This window comes from Thermobia domestica, chromosome 9, assembly GCF_964235325.1.
Source record: "Thermobia domestica chromosome 9, izTheDome1.hap1.1, whole genome shotgun sequence".
In the NCBI taxonomy this organism is placed as follows: domain Eukaryota; kingdom Metazoa; phylum Arthropoda; class Insecta; order Zygentoma; family Lepismatidae; genus Thermobia; species Thermobia domestica.
In genome coordinates this window covers 29,954,744-29,973,846 of record NC_137462.1, presented here as the reverse complement: position 1 = coordinate 29,973,846, position 19,103 = coordinate 29,954,744, and the positions used below count along the sequence as shown (strand labels likewise).

Sequence of the window (19,103 nt, the reverse complement as noted above, 5' to 3'; positions counted from 1 at the left end):
GTTTGGTTCCTGAATGTTGAGGAATAGCAAAGATAGTTTAGAAACGTACCTCTATGTTCCGAAGAGATGATGAACATGTAAGTAGCCATACACAGGGTAGGCTAAAAGTAGGTATACAGATCAGCATTGATCAAGTATGACATTTTAATTTATTAAGATACTAGCAGCGTTCACCCCGCTTCGCTGCGGTCACCCCGGAACGCAATAAACTTTGTTACTTAGATAATTTTTACTTTTTCGCTTTCAAGTGATATGATAAAAACCATAGAAGATTGCACTAATGTTAACATTATATCGCCTGTCATTTATGTTAACCCGCCCCGCTTCGCTGCGGTCACCCCAACCCGCCCCGCTTCGCTGCGGTCATCCCGGAACGCAATAAACTTTGTTACTTAGATAATTTTTACTTTTTCGCTTTCAAGTGATTTATAGCGCCTGTCATTTATGTTAACCCGCCGAGTCACAGGGTCATGCGGGTTGCATATAAGTACGTTTATTTTTATACCTATGATGAACTAATAACAAAGGATTTGTACGTATGGACACCTGAATGGTCAATTATCTCAAGACACTGGTAATTGAAAATTAAAGTGATATGATAAAAACCATCTAGGGTCCAAATCCTAACAACCCCCCAAAAATGAAAGAAATCGGTTCAGCCGTATTAGCGTGATGAGCGGACAAAGGATTTTTTGTACGTATGGACACCTGATTGGTCAATTATCTCAAGACACTGCTAATTGAAAATTAAAGTGATATGATAAAAACCATCTAGGGTCCAAATCCTAACAACCCCCCAAAAATGAAAGAAATCGGTTCAGCCGTATTAGCGTGATGAGCGGACAAAGGATTTTGTGCGTTCTCTTTTATATATATAGATTGAATTTGTTTGCTTCGATTTTTTCCGAGCTTAACGTATAAATGAAAATAAATTAAGAACAGATAAGGAAGGAACTAAGTCAATACCTGTACGGATAACAATAATTAAATGATATAAAATGCCATGAGCCGATTAGTACGGGGCTGTATACCTACTTATGGGCCACTCTGTATATATATTACATAAGCGTTTCTTAGGAGTACAATAACTGATCTGAGATAGTCAAGATACACAATTGAGATTGCCACAGTGAAAACCGTATAATGAAATATACGGTGCTATAACCTGTAGTTGAGGACGGGCTTCCGATTAGTAGAGGTTACAATAATTTTCAATATCTGTTCTATTGCACTGACTATGTAGTAGAAAAATCAACCTCTTGTGAACAGTACAAAGTATCACGCACTACAAGTTCAGAACTTCGTCAGGTAGATGTTAACCACTAGAGAGTGTCTGCTGTTTAAAAAGATTATAACGATTCACTTTCGTTCAAGAGTTATCTTGTGGAGCAACGGACAAACGTAAGTCTCAATTAGCCTTTAAAATGTTAATAGATTCACTTTGTTAAAGAATTGTTTCTAATACTAAAAGGAAAAAGCAGAAAATGTAAAAAGAAGCTGTAATATTTTTCTTTTCCTTTTTTTTTCTTTTTTGGACATGCATAATTCTTCGGGCATTAGTGCTGTATCGCCGGACCAATTTGAAAATCGAAAAAAGTACGAAAATGTACTGCATTCGGTTGTATTTGGTTGGATTACATTAAGTTACGTTAGATTACATTAGGCGTGCAGTAATACTATACGGATCCATACTATAGTAGTAGTAGTAGTAGTAGTAGTAGGAGGAGGAGGAGGAGGAGGAGGAGGAGGAGGAACGGGTTAGAAGCCCCGCAGGGGTTGGTTAGGTTTTGTTCTCGACATGAAATGGGCAAATTAAAGACTTGCCTAAATTTTTCTGTACATTTTACAATCTACGGATCCGTATAGTAAAACAAGTGTACCTCTCCGGGAAATAGTTCATCCGCCTCCACATACTGTGGCGCTTGAAGATTAAAAACAACCAACAAATACAACCACTTTCTTAACTTTTACTATTCCCCTTACCTGACTTTCACTTATTCTTCCTCACAAACTTAAATAAATTCTCCAATTGACCTGGTAAACTTCCTAAAATTGGTCCAACGATACAGCACTTAACCCATTCTTCGTTCCGCAGAGTCCAAAAGGCTTTTCGTTTCCTGCATTGGACAGATCTCCTTTAATTCATGTTTTAGCTGTATAGAACTATATATGAAAATTCATTTGTCTGTTACTGTTTTCATTAAACCCAAGTTTTGGTGCATATTTATTGTATGGATCCATGCATAAATTATTCTAATTGCGTTATCTTTTTCAGTTAATAACTTTTGTATCTTAATCATTTTTGGGGCGTGAACTTTCATTTCTCTCTACAGATTTCTTTCAGGGGGGACTTCACTGTATGTATATGATAAAAATTATTGTGTAAAAGAAACTTACCAACTTGTGCTAGGTTGTCACCAAAAATCATGAATGCTATCTAACCGAGTCAGGGCAGGAGCGCAGCAGAAGAGCCCGAGTAGTAGCGAAGGAATGCGCTCGTAGGGATCAGGCGCGTCAGCAAAGGCGTGCATACACATAAACAAGGATTGCGCAAAAGACTGTTTATGGCATAAAACTACTTACCTAACGTGTTGAATTATATACTTGTACGTTACTAAAGACATTATCCCTATATGCTTTCATTTCTTGCATACTTGTGTTCCAAAATAACATAACACATTACTAACGTAAATTTCACAATTATGTGAATCCCTTAACTCTCGGACACTTGTATAGTTGTGGGTCATGTCATGAGTTAGCACATAAACTTCAGATACTTCACGTCATTTCACTTTGTATATTGTAGTTACTAGCTACCTTATGGATTAAGCCGTGCATTACAGGTTTGACTTTCATTAATGTATTTTTATGTAGATACGCATCTCACAGGTAAGAACATAACGTATTTAGATTATTCACACATTATTCTATTAATTTTTTATTATAAATTTGTTCTGTGAATTTTACAAATCTATAAATTCGTACAATAAATCTGCACCCAAGTTTTTGATTTAGACAGGTTCCATTACATTTCAGTTTCATTGTACTTTCTTACAAATTTTATTAACTTGAAAGGATAAAACGGGAAGAGGGGAATGTTTGCTTTCTATCTCTTAAACACGCCATGCTTCTTTAATGTTTCATTACATTAGAAGCACAGAAATAAAACTAGAGCGACTAAATTACTACCAGTCCAAGATAGACACCAATTACAGTGTTGTATATAGTACCTAATAAGAAAAAGTACTCCCGGGTTCGATTCCCGGTGGGGTCACTCGGTCGAAAAAGTGTAACAGCTTTTTCAGGCCAGCCACCCTGAATGAGGTTTTCCTGGGTTTTCCTCATTCACACCAGGCAAATGCCGGGGTGGTACCTAACTTATAGGTCCCAGGCCGCTTCCTTCCTTTCCCAATCCTTTCTTCCTTCCCTTTCCCCGGATTGTGTGCTCGCCGAGGGACGTCATCCCTCAAATCGTGAAGGGCTACATGGCCTTAGATGCCGAAAGCCCAGAAATCCAAATCCTAAATCCTAAGAAAAAGTACTATCCTTAAAAACATTAATAACCCACAAAGAAAAAACTTAGGGCCTGTCCGGGATTTGAACCCGGGACCTCTCGCACCCTAAGCGAGAATCATACCCCTAGACCAACAGGCCTTGTTGAGAACAGTGATCTGTTTTCTTGAATAAGAGAATCATGTAACGTGGATACTAAACATTCAGAAAAATAAAAAAGAATTCATTCATAGGAATGTGTTACGTGATAATATGAGTCGCGTTAGGCATTTAATTTGGTGACTCATGCATTGCGAAAGATCATAAACTCTAAAATACATGAATATGAAACAACATACTAACTTTCAGCACCTTCACTCATATAGCCTCCGTAAAATGGACTTTACTTTTGATGTAAACTCTGAGGTCTTAATACAGTGTTTCTCAAAGTGTGGATCGCGGGCCATGCTTTTGTGGGTCGCGAGAAATTAGGTATGAAAATTTTATTTTCATGCAGAAACATATGTTATAAAGTAAGTACCATTCAGGAAATGAAAGTTCGAAGCGTTTGTTAATGAGGTGAAGAGTAAGTGATTGCTCAGAGCCCTGCCTTGTTGTACATATGGGAAAAAAAGTATTTGACAGTTGACAAATTTTCTTTTGTCAATAACTCGGGAACAAATGAATTAATTTGGGTCTTTTTGTTGCTATCCTTAGATTAGTTATAACTTAATAATTTGTCAAAAGCGGTACTCTAATACGTTATTTTTTGTTGAGTTATTAGAAAAAGAAATTTTGTCAACGGAAGAATACTTTCTTTCGTGATTGTACAATCAGTAGAGATGGTGGATTAGGATGGAAAGAGAATGGGTGAGTCAAAATCTGTCACGGGGTAGGACATTGCGTTCGGAATATTGTTAGCTCTGAGTTACCTTTCTATGGCAAAATTAGAAATATGACTTACAAAATTTAATTGGTTTGGAATTCACCACGATGTGTATTTGAATAAAGTAGATGGGCCACAAAATAGTTTTAATATGTAATGTGGGTCGCGGTAATAACAAGTTTGAGAACCACTGTTTTAATGTATTTGCACCTAAACTATGTATAAGTACTATGATAAATATACTAAGTACAGTTAACAAATTTTCAAACTTTCGCTACAAACAGGACATTCAATCCTCCTCAGAACTTTCAATTTCTTAACACTTAGACTGTTGCGATAAACTATTTTTTATCCTCCCAGCCTATGAGCAATGTGGTATATGTCGCAAGTTGCATGATCAATATGTATTACTCTCGTGGCTAAAAAATTATGTGTATATTTTCCTTTTAAAACAATTTAATATACCAGCAGGCAGGGGCGGATCCAGGACGGACTTTGGGGGGGGGCGGTGGGTTGTAATACTGCTACTTAGAGCTACTTTTAAGAGCGTCAAAAAATAAACTATATATTTTTATTTATATATAAAATAAAAAAAGTTTCCTCTTCTGAGGGGCAATCGCCCCGATCGCCGCCTCCCTGGATCCGCCCCTGCCAGCAGGCCGACTAAATGAAGCTCCCATAAGAAACTAATGATAGGTGTGCACACACTGTGGGCAGCTCGGCCAGAGCAGTAACATCTATTGTGTCCACATGGTGGGCTTCCCGGCGCCCTGGTATAATACAGGGCTAGTCAACGATGTGGGCAAAACGGTTCTAAATCTGTAATTCCAAACAACTCGGCTGCTATGTAAGGAAAGTGTAGGCTGTATATTTTCTACATTTATTTCACGTATGGCTATAGATCTATAGTTTGGAAAAAAAATATTAACGCTCTCAGACGTAGTATTAGCATAACGGCGCATTTAGAATTTCATCATCTCGAAGACACCCACATGTAGATTAACAATAATAGCACATAGCAATAACTAGACACATAGGGCCTTATGCAGAGTCGTTTTGACGTATTATTAGCGTCATACTAAAGGCTTGACTACTGCACGAAACATATGTTAGTTGAACTCTTTAATATGGCACTAATCGTGGGTCAGAATACTTCTGCACAAGGCCCATTCGGTCAATGCATAAAATCAATTCCTAACGAATTCCAAATTTTAATTCTATTGGGAACTGGTTGTTTTTACTGGGCATTCTCTATGAGGGGAACGGTTTCGTAACCTATCGGCGAGTGGAGGAGCTAGAAGCGAACGGATGCCACCCCCTCTCCCCAGCCAACATATAAAATACATTAAGAAGTGGATAGTGAGCGAAGGCAGTCGAGTAAAAAGGAATAGAACAACCAAAAAAACTGTACGGAGCCATTTAGTTAATGTGACATATATACATATATATATAGCTCACAGATGACGAGAAGAACCCTAAAACAGGGGTAGCAGGGAAAGATCAACGACACGGTCAAGTCCATTTTCGGTTTCTGAGGTGTGGTCTATACTTAGATGTCGTCTGCTATTCCGGGTAGTTATCTGTGTGCTATTCCGTGGTGTCATTCCAAACCCCTGTGCGAAAAGTAGGCGAGCCCATACCTACGTCACACTACTTCTGCTAGAGTTCTTCTCGTTATCTGTGAGCTGTAAAGTCTTTTTACATTCAACAATGCACTGCATTAACAAATTGTATAAAGGTTAATGCATTTGTTATTAATATTAAACTGGCAGTAGGCTAATGTTTTCGCATTTTTTTCTTCATAACATACGTAAAAGTTTTGTTTACCAAAACTCTTTTGTTTCGTATTTTACGGACTATAAGACCCACCTTAATTTTTAATCATTTGTTTTTAAATTACATTTCTACCATTTTTATTATTAGATTGCAAAGCCAGACTGAAAAAAAAACATTCTTAGTTTATAAAACTGAACTGACTTTTAAAATCCCTGAAAATCGTCATCTGAACTTTCTTCTTCTTCCTCTTCGTGGTCATCGTTGCATTTTTCATATATAAAAGATGGTCTTTACTGCCATCGAGAGTGTTACTTATAAAAAAGATTATTAATTTCGAGCATAAGCCGCACCTGAATTTTGCAGGCAATTTTTCGAAGAAAAAAGTTCGTAAAATACGGTATTTACCCTGTCTGTCTATCTGTGCAAGAAACAACAAAATCCAAGAACCATTTGATGGATCACCATCAATTTTGGCCAGAGTATACAGAGTCAAAAATTAAGAACTGAATTGAGTTGATTTTGAGTTTAACGTCCCTTTGAGCAGCGAGGCTATATGAGACGTGGACCTACTGATTAACGTGGAATCTGAACCACACGAACTCCCGCCCGGAATCGAACCCGGATCAGTGAACAATCGAGTTCGTTGATAAAGGTATTATTCAAAGCAGAAATTATTAGAAACCAACCATTTCCTGTTTTTACATTGATCTCTATAGAGCAAAAACGGTCCTAGATAGTGAGAAGTGATTTCTTGTAACTGACTAAACTTAATAAAATGTTTTATTTCCAACCCTAACTCTCGAACCGGAAGTGATAGAAATCACCTACATATTTTGGCTTAATATTGCAATATATACAGGAAAGACTATAAGAAATAGCGACAAGGGTTTTCAGGAACCGTTTTACCGTTCTAGGGCAAGGTACGACCTTCATTCTTAATTTTGTACTCAAACCGGAAGTGGCAGAAATCAACTACTTTCAGTTTTAAGAACACTGATCGCTATACAGTAAAAAAAACAGTCGGAATCGCTTTTCGGCAAGCAATTAAGTATCCCAAGAATATATACTCCATCTTTTTTCTAATCTCTCTATTAATACCGGAAATAGTAGAATTGTACTAACACTTCCGGGTTCAATATTGAGAAAATATCACGTCATACAAACCAAATTATTTTACGTGATGTACACGTGACACTGTTACTTGTTTCATATCATATTGCTCAAAGAAGGAGAGAGTTCCCCTTTCCGCATGCCACGGGTCTTCCAAATTAGTATTATTTGATCTCCTAATTTGGTTTTCTCATTCTCAACCACACAAGTAACACAATTGAAATCTAGCGTTGATAAATGCAGTGTTGACAGACAAAGAAGAACATGTATGAAGGAGTACTACATTACTGGCTCTCTGTCTATTTGTGCACTGGCAACGCGCTGTATTCCATTTTCCTACTCCCTCCCTCCCCTTTGCTCTACATACTTCTCTCTGTTACTACTCTGACGTTAGAAATCAGGCAGCTGGGAATGACTTATCTACATACATTTCAGGTTACGAACCAGCTCAATACGAACATTAAGACATGGGGCCAAGACAATTTCGGGGAGCCTTCACCTCTCATATACATAGTTTCATAGAATCGTTCTATTTCAAGGGTTCCCCTGCTGGCACTGCTGGCGATGTGTGTTTTCCCGTACCTCCCTCGAAAGAGGAGAGACAAGTTGTTGTTGTGGCAGAGATTCTTTAATGATTAAATGCAAACAGGGTTGCCACATTGAAGTACTTCACGTACTTCGCTGTCCTCTATCTTGTTAGCCATTCTAAGTAGCCTACGATCTTCACTCGTCAAGACCAAACGACTGTATGACAAATTGGCAACACAGCGGACGCGATTCACTTCTTTCCCCAAAACAAAGGGAAGGTTTTCTCCGCAAGAGGGCAGCGGGGGTAACGCTGAAATATGTTTCACATATTTTCTGAGGGCACTCTTGAAATATAAAGTTCTTTTCTTTTCTGGTAGTACACAATCCAATTATTATGAAGTACGACTTTCAATAATAAGTTATGTAGAAACAAACCAACCAACCAAACTAAACAAAACAAAAAATGTATTCATTAGAATAGTTACTCCGATTTTAACACCTTTTGGAAACTAAAAAGTGATTATAAAACGAATACGTAATTCTATCAAGTGATTGATTGATTTTGAGTTTAACGTCCCGTTCAACAGCGAGGTTATGTGAGACGTGGACCTACTGATTAACGTTGAATCGAACCCGGGCCTCCCACGCCAGAGGCGTGTACGCTAACCGCTTAGCCACGGAGGAGCTCTTCTATCAAGTGAATATAAAACATGCCTGCTGCAGAATATAAAACCATTTGGAATTTTCATTAAAAAAAAGAAGAAGAAATAGCGGAGCACCTAAGATTAGCAGAAAAAAATTAATAAATGTATCGATACTTCGGCAATGCAAAGAATTGTTGTCAAGTTGATAAGAATTTCCACGATAACAGACCGTTCAAGACTTAAAATAATGAAGACATCTTGTCTCGGAGAACCATTAGCCTGCTCTACCCAAATCGGAACTTTTCTTTTTACTCGCTTGAAACGAAATAAGCGATTACAAGTTACTGACTGTTCGTTTTCTTAGAAAATTTATTTAAACAGATAACTGAAAGGCTATAAGGATTTAGCCAACACAAAGTTGTATTAACTTAACTTAGCTCAGTCTACCTGCCCACCACTTACTTACGAGCCTGTTACGAATCAAGAAAATTTACTTCCATGTCTTAAAAAGACCGAAATGAGATGGCCTGTTGGTCTAGGGGTATGATTCTCGCTTCGGGTGCGAGAGATCCCGGGTTCAAATCCCGGACAGGCCCACATTAACCATTTTGTATTATTATTTACATCTGAAATTTTTAATTTCCTAGAACGTAATCTCGTATGAACATTGTGTGTCCCTCCTGATGCTATTGTAAATGATACCGACATTGATTTGAGGAATATTTGTGACTTCCCAACCTTAAATAACATTACATTACATACAATTAAAAGTTTACCGAATTTACAACTACATCTTAAAGACAGATCAAGATGAACTCTCATGCTTCTCCAATTATAATTGTCTTGTCTCTCCATATAGTAGCAGTTCTTCATACAATATGTGGATGTCTCATATAGCCTTGGTGCTAAAAAAAAAGGGGGGGATGCTCATATTCAATAAACAAAATATCCATACAGTAAACTCAATTCCTTCCTGTTCAGGAACAGCCAATGAATGAGCCAAACACGACGCGTCTTACGGTACTGTAAAATTTTATAGGGTATCTCGATTTTTTAGTCTATAAACAGCGGATTCGTAATCTTCAGGGCAAATAAAGTGTAACACGCACCGACCTACATTTTCTTTATCTGGCAGACTTACTGTTTGTAACCGAAAGTCTAACTCTGAAAAACTTGCACTTCATTGTCTGCGAAAGTGACGAACTAACTTTACTCGCACATATTATGCTTATAATATCGCTCATTTTACATGTTCAGAGGAAAAACGTTTACTTGGAATTGTATTTCATCTAGTTCTTAAAATTTTGACGTGATATTCTTTAAGACATTTCTTCTGATTTTTGTTGATCAGTTGTGGGTCAACACAACTCGTTAAGAAGAGACAACAGAAAGGCTTTTAAAGAAACTCACATTAGAATGTAGAACTGCATTCGACAAGAGTTGCAAACCATGACTTTAAAATCAATCAATGGATTCTATAACTTTTACCGTGTGCGTGGGTTTTCTCGGGGTTCTCCCGTTTCCTCCCACTTTCTTCATTCCACCATTTCATTCATCACTCATCATCACCGTCTCCTTTAGCCTAACCGGCATAACCGTGGGACGTAAAACTCAAAGATTTCATTTTTTCTATAACTTTTAGTTCCCGAAATAAACATTTTTTTAGTGATAAAAGAAGATAAAATATTAAAATAAGTGTGGCCTGTTGGTCTAGGGGTATGATTCTCGCTTTGGGTGTGAGAGGTCCCGGGTTCAAATCCCGGACAGGCCCGTGCGCGTTTTCTTAAGTAATACTTGTTCAGAGGTATTACTTAACTTGAATTATGTTTCGTCTACTTTTTCAAAATTTTAATATGATATTTTTAAAAACGGAGCCGGTGAGTGTAGCCGAGCGGTAGGCTGACGATTGTGAGGTGAAGTCCATTGCTGGTTCGAATCCCTTTGAAGAGCAAGGTCGGAATTTTAACTGTACTCGATATTTCTGTCTTCGTGTCTGTGTCGAGTTTGGAATATGATGAAGGGACGTGAGGTGCCACTGGTGAACAATACCCCAGTTCGGGCGAATTTATTTTTCTAAAAATGGGTATAATTCTCGCTTTACGAGAGGTCCCGGGGGTCACATCTCGTACAGGCCTTACGTACTCTTTTTACATGTTCAGAGGAATAACTTGGAATTATGTTTCGTCTAGTTATTAAAATCTGAATGTATATTCTTTAAAGCATTTCTTCTGGGGTCGAATTATAACTGTACTCCATATTTCTGTGTTCGTATCCCTGTCGTCTTTGGAATATGTTGAAAGGACGTGAGGTACCACTGGCGAACAACACCCCAGTTGGGGCGATTTAAAAAAAATGAATATGATTCTCGCTTTGAGTTCGAGAGGTTCCAGGTTGAAATTCTAGATAGAACCATACCTATTTTCTTTACATGTTCAGAGGATACAAGCTAACTTTGAATCATGTTTCGTCTAGTTCTTAAGAGACAGAAGAGATGCTTTAAAGAAATTCACATTAGAATGACGAATTGTATTCGCCAAGAGTTGCAAACCATGACTTTGACATCAATCAATGGATTGTGTAATTTTTAGTTTCCGAAAGAAACAATTTCTCTGTTCATGAAAGAAGATGCAATGCTGCAAATAGCGTGGCCTGTTGGTCTAGGGGTATGATTCTCGCTTTGGGTGCGAGAGGTCCCGGGTTCAAATCCCGGACAGGCCCACACGTATTTTCTTAACACGTTCAAAAGAAAAACGTTAACTTAGAATTACAAATATTAACTACAATTGTTCTTAAAATTTTAATGTGATATTCTTTAAAACATTTCTTTTGGCTTTTATTTATCAATTGTGGAGTCACACAACTGGTTAAGAAGAGACAGCAGAAAGACTTTTAAAGAAACTCACATTAAAATGTGGAACTGTATTCGACACGAGTTGCAAGCCATGACTTTGACATCATTCAATTATAACAAGATAATAGTTTTTGTCTTAGAATATTACTATTCTTATTAGTGTCGGTGTGGTAGTACAATGATAGTGTGTGACCTATGATTCGATTCCCCTGTAGTGTATGCTATTTGCAATGCAATAAACCGTATATGTTTCTTTTTCCTAACGAGGCTGGGCGATAAGCCCCTGCAACTCCATCATAAATAAGGACGTAATTAATTTACAAACTACTTGGTGGACCTTCGCTAATATAATGCTACTAGTTCCTACAACCTTTCGTTAAACTTATTTAAGAGCTTGCTGTTCTTGGTTTTCAGGTCACGAGCTACTTTCTGTAACTAAATTTTACTTAGGAAGTTAATTTTTAGCTTGTGTTCCGTGTCTTAATGTAGCCACGGAAACTTTTCCAACGGTTTCTTGTTGACTTGTAGAAAAACACAAGTTTATTTTGCCTAATATTGCAATTAAAGTTTTTAAATTAAATTTTTGTTCATTCTCCCAGTGTATATTGTCCTGACCCTAGGTGATCATTACACAATGGATTATATTAATTTCCAGTTCCCGAAACAAACAATTTTTCTCTTCATCAAAGAGAATACAACCTTATAAGCAGCGTGACCTGTTAGTCTAGGAAACTAATGGCCGTAGTTCTAAGCTTGGGATAAGTAAAACAATGCATTGTGCCACCTGCCTTATTAAAGCTATAACAGCGTCTTTCAAACATGTAAGTGTATGAAGAGCACGACGATCTGGTCAAAATAATGGATTGTACGTCATATTCTCCGTAATACATCAATGTTAAAAACATGCCACTCTTTCCTGACTATAGATACTTTCCACTGCCAAGGCATAATATCTTTTTCTGGTTAACAATTAATATGGCAGAAAATATCAAAGGTAATAAATAGTTAAGGGCGCCCATGTTGTGGTTTACAATGAGGGGACAAGTATAAGTGACGTTTCAAAAATAGTTTCAAATTTTGTTGTAACTAATGTAAAAATACTATTGGATTTTCGATATTCTGAAGTACAATTTCCCCTAAGGGGGCGAGCGCCCCACCTTGCCCCCTGATGGGCGCCCTTGGTAATAATGATCTTAACGTTACAATTTTTCATCATCGTATCTCGCTCTTTTTTAATTTTTGTTAGCAAACAACGGAAATACTTTGCTCATTATAAAAAAATCTATTTACTAACAGTTATTTTCTCGCCTTTCCAATTGTCTAATATTTTGTAATTAATAACGTAACTCTCCCTTAATTCTCTTCTCCGAATTGCTCGAAAACTACGCATGGGGATTTAGCTTAGTGAGATCTATCGGTAGATACAGTGTATGTCTTGTCTTTGGATATGTTTTTTTCTTCGTTAACGTTAATAACAATAATCTAGTCAATTCAAAGCAATTATGAGTAAGAAAATTGCATGATTGCTATTCATTTCGCTTTCTCTAAATGTGTAAATGGCGATTTACTAGAGCAAAACCAAAACCATTCCAACCAATTCTGCATTTTTTAAAACTGTATTTCTAATTCCTTTTTTCTTCTTTATATTAATTCTTATCCTCAGCATTTTTCTTTTATTTTCTTCCTAACAACGATGAGAATAATTAAATCACTAGACGAGCACAATGATGTGAGAAGATACGGACAAAAGACTGAGTAAAATTTCAACTGCATGCAAATGAATTCAAATAGCTTACAAATGTCATGAATCTCGTAATTGGGGAAATTAGTTTGCTCTTCGCCGCTCACAAATGTTTCAACAAGAAGATGATGGTCGAGCGCTATCTGAATATTAATAGAGTTTATGTGGATTAACAATGGAAGTTGAGAACTGTCTCTTTAGAACAAAAGCAGAGCACAATGACTAGATAACATACTCGAAAATTAAAGCTACTCACTAGTCAAATCATTATCACCACTCATTACTTTTTGAACGGAGTCATTGACCTGGTGTAAGAGGCACGAGGCACAGCAGAAGCGCTCGCCAAACGGTGACAGTTCTCACTCGATCAGTCAGTGTGGTGCTTCTGCGTAGAATGGGGAAAGCCGGCGATACGTCAGACTTTAATAGGAGCCAGATTTTCATGGTCAGACATCTGAGAACGAGCATCTCGGAAGCAGTGCGATTTGTTGCGTGTTCGCGAGATACCTTGGTTAGTGTCTTCCATAGATGGGAAAAGGACGGTGGAACCAATGCCAAACGACAATGTGTGTGGAGCTGCCATACCTCATTAAAGGTGTAGAGCTTCGGAGGCTGTTTAGGTTGGTACAATAACATAGGGCGTAAATTGTGGAACAACTGATGCGTTGTCACCATTATCATTCAATTTCGTTCTGAAGTACGTTATAAGGAAAACCAAAGATAACAACCAGGGCCTAAAGCTGAATGGTATGCACCACGTTATGGCGTATCCTGACGATGTAAATTTAACAGGAGATGGCAGGAGAGGAACACAAAGAAATCCAGAGGTCTTTTTAAACGCTTCCAGGAACGTGAGTTTGAAAGAAAATGGAGAGAAAACTAAACACATGGAAGTTCACCGAGATCATAATAGTGAAAATTATGGATGCGTTAAAATATCAAATAATACTTTCGACAAAGTGGATACTTCCAAATATCTAGGATCAACATTAACTGACCAAAATCATACCCATAAAAAAATTTAATGTCGAGTGAAAGCAGGGAATTCTTGTTATTATTCATTTCAAAATTTTTTGACTTCGCGAATTCTGTCGAGGAATTTGAAGCTTAAAACATATAAAACGATAATCATGCCTGTTGTTCTGTATGGTTGCGAAACATGCTCGCTTACTTCGAGGGAAGACTGAAAGTATTTGAGAATAAAATCCTGAAACGAATATTCGGACCCAAAAGGAATAGCGGAAACTTCATAACGAGGAACTGCGTAATTTATACCGTTTACCAAACACTGTTAGGGTCATCAAGTGTAGGAGGCTCAGGTGGGCAGGTCATGTAGCAAGAATGGAAGAAAGTAGGAATGGTTTCAAAGTTTTAACTGAAAGTCCAATCGGAAAACGACCATTAGGAAGACCTTGGCACAGATGGTAGGATAATATTAAGATGTATTTCGCAGAAATAGGAATAAAAGTAGAAATTGGATCCAGTTGGCTAAGGATAGAAGTCAGTGGAAAGCTTTCGTGAACGCGGCATTGAACCTCGGGGTTCCACAAGCCACAAAGTTAGTTAGTTAGCATGACTCAGTAGCTCCCACTCTTACTAGTATCACTTGAATAAAAAAATATTAATACACCAATTCACCATATATATATATATATATATATATATATATATATATATATATATATATATATATATATATATCAATACTAAGCAGGATTGTTTTGTTTAAAACAAATTTTATATACATTTTAAACATTTTGTTTTAAACACGTGTATTTTTAAGACTTATTTTAAACATATGTTTATTTTTATTTTATTTTATTTTTTGTAAAAATCCTGTCAGAGAATGAAAATTGTCAAAAAGTGCTTCCAGACCCGTAGCCAGGGAGGGGTTAGAGGGAGCACAGCCCCCTCTAAATTATTTTTGCCCCTTCTAAAAAACACGCTGAAGAGAATTTTTAAACTGACACAAAACCAGTGAAATTCTTGCTATTATAATTACCAAATTAAATTCAACTTTGCGCATTCTACTCATTTATGTACACATTCTACTCAATTATGTGTAAAATTATATGTTTCTTTGCTAGATGCACCAAACATCTTCAACTACCTTTACCCATTTCAAGAATTTGAAATTATGCCGTGTTTTGCAACCACAACAAGCATCCAAGAATAGCAAGTGCACTTCCAAACAACAGTATCATAATCCACAACGTTAGTTGTGAATGTAAATAAACTGTAATGATATGTATGTATATATACGATATGTATATATATATATATATATATATATATATATATATATATATATATATATATATGTATGTATATATACAGAACCGATTGTTAAAAAATTAGAATAACATTACTGGTTGCTAGTAAAGGGCAAGAAATCTTAACAAATAAGTTTCTACACGATTTGGAAATGTAAGTTGAAAATCGTGTTTTAAACTGTTCAAAATGTTTAAAACGTTTTTTGTGTGTGTTTTAAAATATGTTTAAAACATTTTAAACATCTTTTTCATGTTTTAAACACATGTTTTGTTCTTTTTTTAAACTGTTTTTTTCAACTCTGATAGTAAGTCATCTTACAGTACTAATCATAGAACCCGTTGTTAAATTATCTGAATGAAGCCACTGAGTCAGGCGCGCACCCAGAAATTTTTGGTGGGAGGGTTCCAATACTACGAGCCACTACGTCTATGTGGTATTGAATGGGTATTATTCTGTACCCGAAAAGACTGTAAGTAATTGTAAAATACTTCCACCTATATTTTTAGAGAAAAAAAATGATAGATCTAAATTATTTTTATAATAGAAAGAATATAGATGAAGTGTAAGATCAAATTTTCATGCTACATCAATCATTTCTTTATTAAACAAGTATAGTTTTATCAAGAAAGTGCACAATTCTATTTTGAGTTGGTACGTTTTTTTTGGGGGGAGGGGGTACGAACCTTGTTGACTCTGTGCGCCCCTGCACTGTGTAAATACGCATCCAAAATCGTTTTTATTAATATCCCCTAACTCGCATAGGTAGTCCCTAGTTGAAAGTGGACATAATGTTTAAATTAAAGACCAACTGTAGAAAACGATAATTCGAACATAGAGACAAAAATATCATGGTTCACCAAGCATGGATACCTCACTGTTTGTAGCAGATTATCAACCCAGCCGCGAAAAGCAGAGCCTATATTCCTGTTACAGAACTAAGCATGTGTTTCTGGAACCACATAAATGGTACAAATTTGAAAATGAAAGCCACTAACCCAGCTGACGGAAATAGCTTAGTGCATAATACGTTGTTCAATTACTGCGGCTCAAAGACCCAATACGGGTAATAACAACTGCGACACATGCAAGCATGCCATTTGATGATGGGAGAAAGAGCGTGAGCTATAAATTACAATGAAGAAGGCAACAAACAGCTATGAAAGCATTTGTGATTCATATTTGCATGTATTGTTGCGATCTCACATTTTTTTGTAAAGTTAAATGCCTAATGGTGGTGTTCTAACAAGATACAAGTACCACCATTACAACATACGTAGGTGTTCATGTAGAGGAAATGTACTTTATACCTGCGAAATGGATAAAAGTTTATCACGCTACGACATCAAAAGCAATGTTACATCCATAAAGACAAAGATCATACATATAGAGACAGGATGCATCGAAACTACTATTCAGATGGAATATTAGAATATTTCAGTAGCGATTCGTAGCCCGTGAAAGCAGAGGTTGTACACTCGGACAAGCTCACTGCTTTCCAATGTTAATTTAGTATTTAGAAAATACAGGTACAAAACTATCGTCTTCACAGTTTTTTTTTTTATCATATTTACTGATTTAACCCTTTACTTGCAAACAACATAGCTTTCTATTGTGCCATATGCACGAATGATAACTTCATTGATCGTCTTATTGGCGTTATCGCTTTGATAAAATATTCATATACGTGATTTGCGGATCACTTGTTTACATAAATGTGATCTTCAACAAAGGATATTCAAATTGAGCGGTGCAGAACCTTTATTTCCCGAGTTCCGGGAAAGTTCTTTTATTTGCGGTTTCTTGGTTTGTAAGATGATAACTTCAACGAAACTGCTGCTCATTACTTCAATAAAATATCCCTAATTACAATTTACAATATTACGGGCAAATTAGCTACCTTAGGTATTGTTGGTTAGAAATAGACGTCTTGTGTTTTGTATTCAAGATACAAAAATACTATAAAAAATACGAAATCATGGTCAGGAAGGTATGTTTCAACCACAAAAACAAACCAAAACATTTTATCAGGTATTTCTCAATATTTGATACTTAAAGCATTAAGTTTGCATTCGCTATTCTTATTACAGTGTAGCTAATATTAAGTTATTATTCACTTTACAACATAATGAAGAATTACTGTTTAACATAAGTCTGAGTTATTTTTATAAAAAACTTCTACATGAATCTTCTCATGGAACACTAGTTAAAAGAAAACTGACATACTGTGACTGGCATAAAGTATTTTCATTTTAAAAATTACGTATGTGCCATTTCATTTACGAAAATAAAAGCGCTACCACGTTCTCCAGGTGCACTTGCAATCAATGACAACGCTAGAGAGAAAGGGCAAGGAGGTTGTGGTCCCTGGTGGCATAGTTCGCTTTCCCACTGCTCCCTCGAACATGCATTGTAATGAGGGTCAATTAATACAAATCTATTATTTTTGGTATATTAAAAAACAACTGCCTCCCCCGAAATGTCTTTGCCCCTCCGCTTCCCCCTTCCCCCAAAAGTTAAAGCTAGCGTCGCCACTCCTTGTAACAAAATAGGAAAACAATGCATAGCTATATTTAACTTTTTTAAATATATATAATAGGAGGATTAAAAAGAAACATGAAACATTTTAAACATCATTCCCTTTGCCCTCGTGAAAAAAACTCGAATTAAATTGTATGCAACACCATCATGTTCATGGTCGCCCGCAACGGGGAAAAGAGGCAGTTGGCCCTCCCTGGATTTTCGAAGGATGTTCAGCTCTTTGAAGTATACATATGGTAAGACATACTAATTTGCTTACTCAAACATACTATAGCACTTAATACATGTGTATTAAATACTATAGTGTTAATTTGTGAGGTTAATCAGGATGTGTGTCTAAATGTTGTATCGTATGATACATTATGTGAACGCATGCATCAAAGAGTGTATGTATTCGCGACTACGCTTGTGTGTATTAATCTTCTGCTCCGTTTGAAAGAAAATCCTGGGCCGCCCTTGTTCACACTCATACTTGTTTTAGAGAAGGGAGTGTTTTTTTAAGTACTCTTCTCTCCTTTCTTTCCACTCCTATTTTACTTGCTACAGGGACTAACAGAAAAAAGCTCTTCTAGCGCCACTAGGTGAAGAAATTCATAAGTACGAGGGTTGTTCAATAAAGAATGATCATACAAATGAATAAAACATAACTACCTGTACTAATCCTCCAAGTATTGATGGTCTTTTCCAAAATATTCCCAGTTACATGCAATGCACTTGTCCGAACGTTTTTGCCAATCATCAAAGACATGCTGAAAGCCATTATTGGACAGATCCTTCAAAATTGCCTCCACAGCTTTCACCACTACCCTGAAGATGCGAAACGCCGTCGTCGGAGATGTTTCTTCAAAGTTGGAAAAAGAAAGAAATCACAAAGGGCTAAATCAGGCTATATGGAGGATGGGGTACATACGAAAATTTGATCTTTGCAAGATGGTCAACAGAATGTCTGTACTGTTCTTCGCATGTCACTTCCATGCTGCCTTCCGCGAAACTGAAACAACGTGTGCTTGAACGGTTGCCAAGGTCACATTTCTGACGTCATGGCCTTCAAACTTGCTCGAACTATTCGTCACTTCTCCCACTACACAAATATGTTTCGTTTTCTGTGTCCTGCTGTTGTATTCGCCTCATAAACAATGATGATCAGTCTTTACTGATATGCACTGCTGTTAGTTGTTTGCCAAATGGCTGCAACAACTTGTCGACAATTCGAGAAGATAAAAGTGATACAGGTATAAACATGATTTTTCATGTAAATGGGAA

General features: G+C 36.7%; 1 protein-coding gene, 1 long non-coding RNA gene and 4 other non-coding genes across 7 annotated transcripts in view; 4 read left to right on the top strand and 2 right to left on the bottom strand.

The window, feature by feature from the left end:
* The window catches only part of LOC145694516 (uncharacterized), a 452,605-nt gene that overhangs the window by 173,547 nt on the left and 259,955 nt on the right, over positions 1–19,103 (bottom strand). The window lies entirely within an intron of this gene.
* The window catches only part of LOC145694518 (uncharacterized), a 202,010-nt gene that overhangs the window by 150,901 nt on the left and 32,006 nt on the right, over positions 1–19,103 (top strand). The gene's annotated exons all lie outside the window — the stretch shown is intronic.
* TRNAP-AGG (transfer RNA proline (anticodon AGG)) lies at positions 3,583–3,654 on the bottom strand. Its single transcript has one exon. It is a non-coding gene; the product is annotated as a tRNA-Pro (tRNA).
* TRNAP-CGG (transfer RNA proline (anticodon CGG)) lies at positions 8,961–9,032 on the top strand. Its single transcript has one exon. It is a non-coding gene; the product is annotated as a tRNA-Pro (tRNA).
* On the top strand, positions 10,136–10,207 carry TRNAP-UGG (transfer RNA proline (anticodon UGG)). The gene has a single exon. It is a non-coding gene; the product is annotated as a tRNA-Pro (tRNA).
* TRNAP-UGG (transfer RNA proline (anticodon UGG)) lies at positions 11,083–11,154 on the top strand. Its single transcript has one exon. It is a non-coding gene; the product is annotated as a tRNA-Pro (tRNA).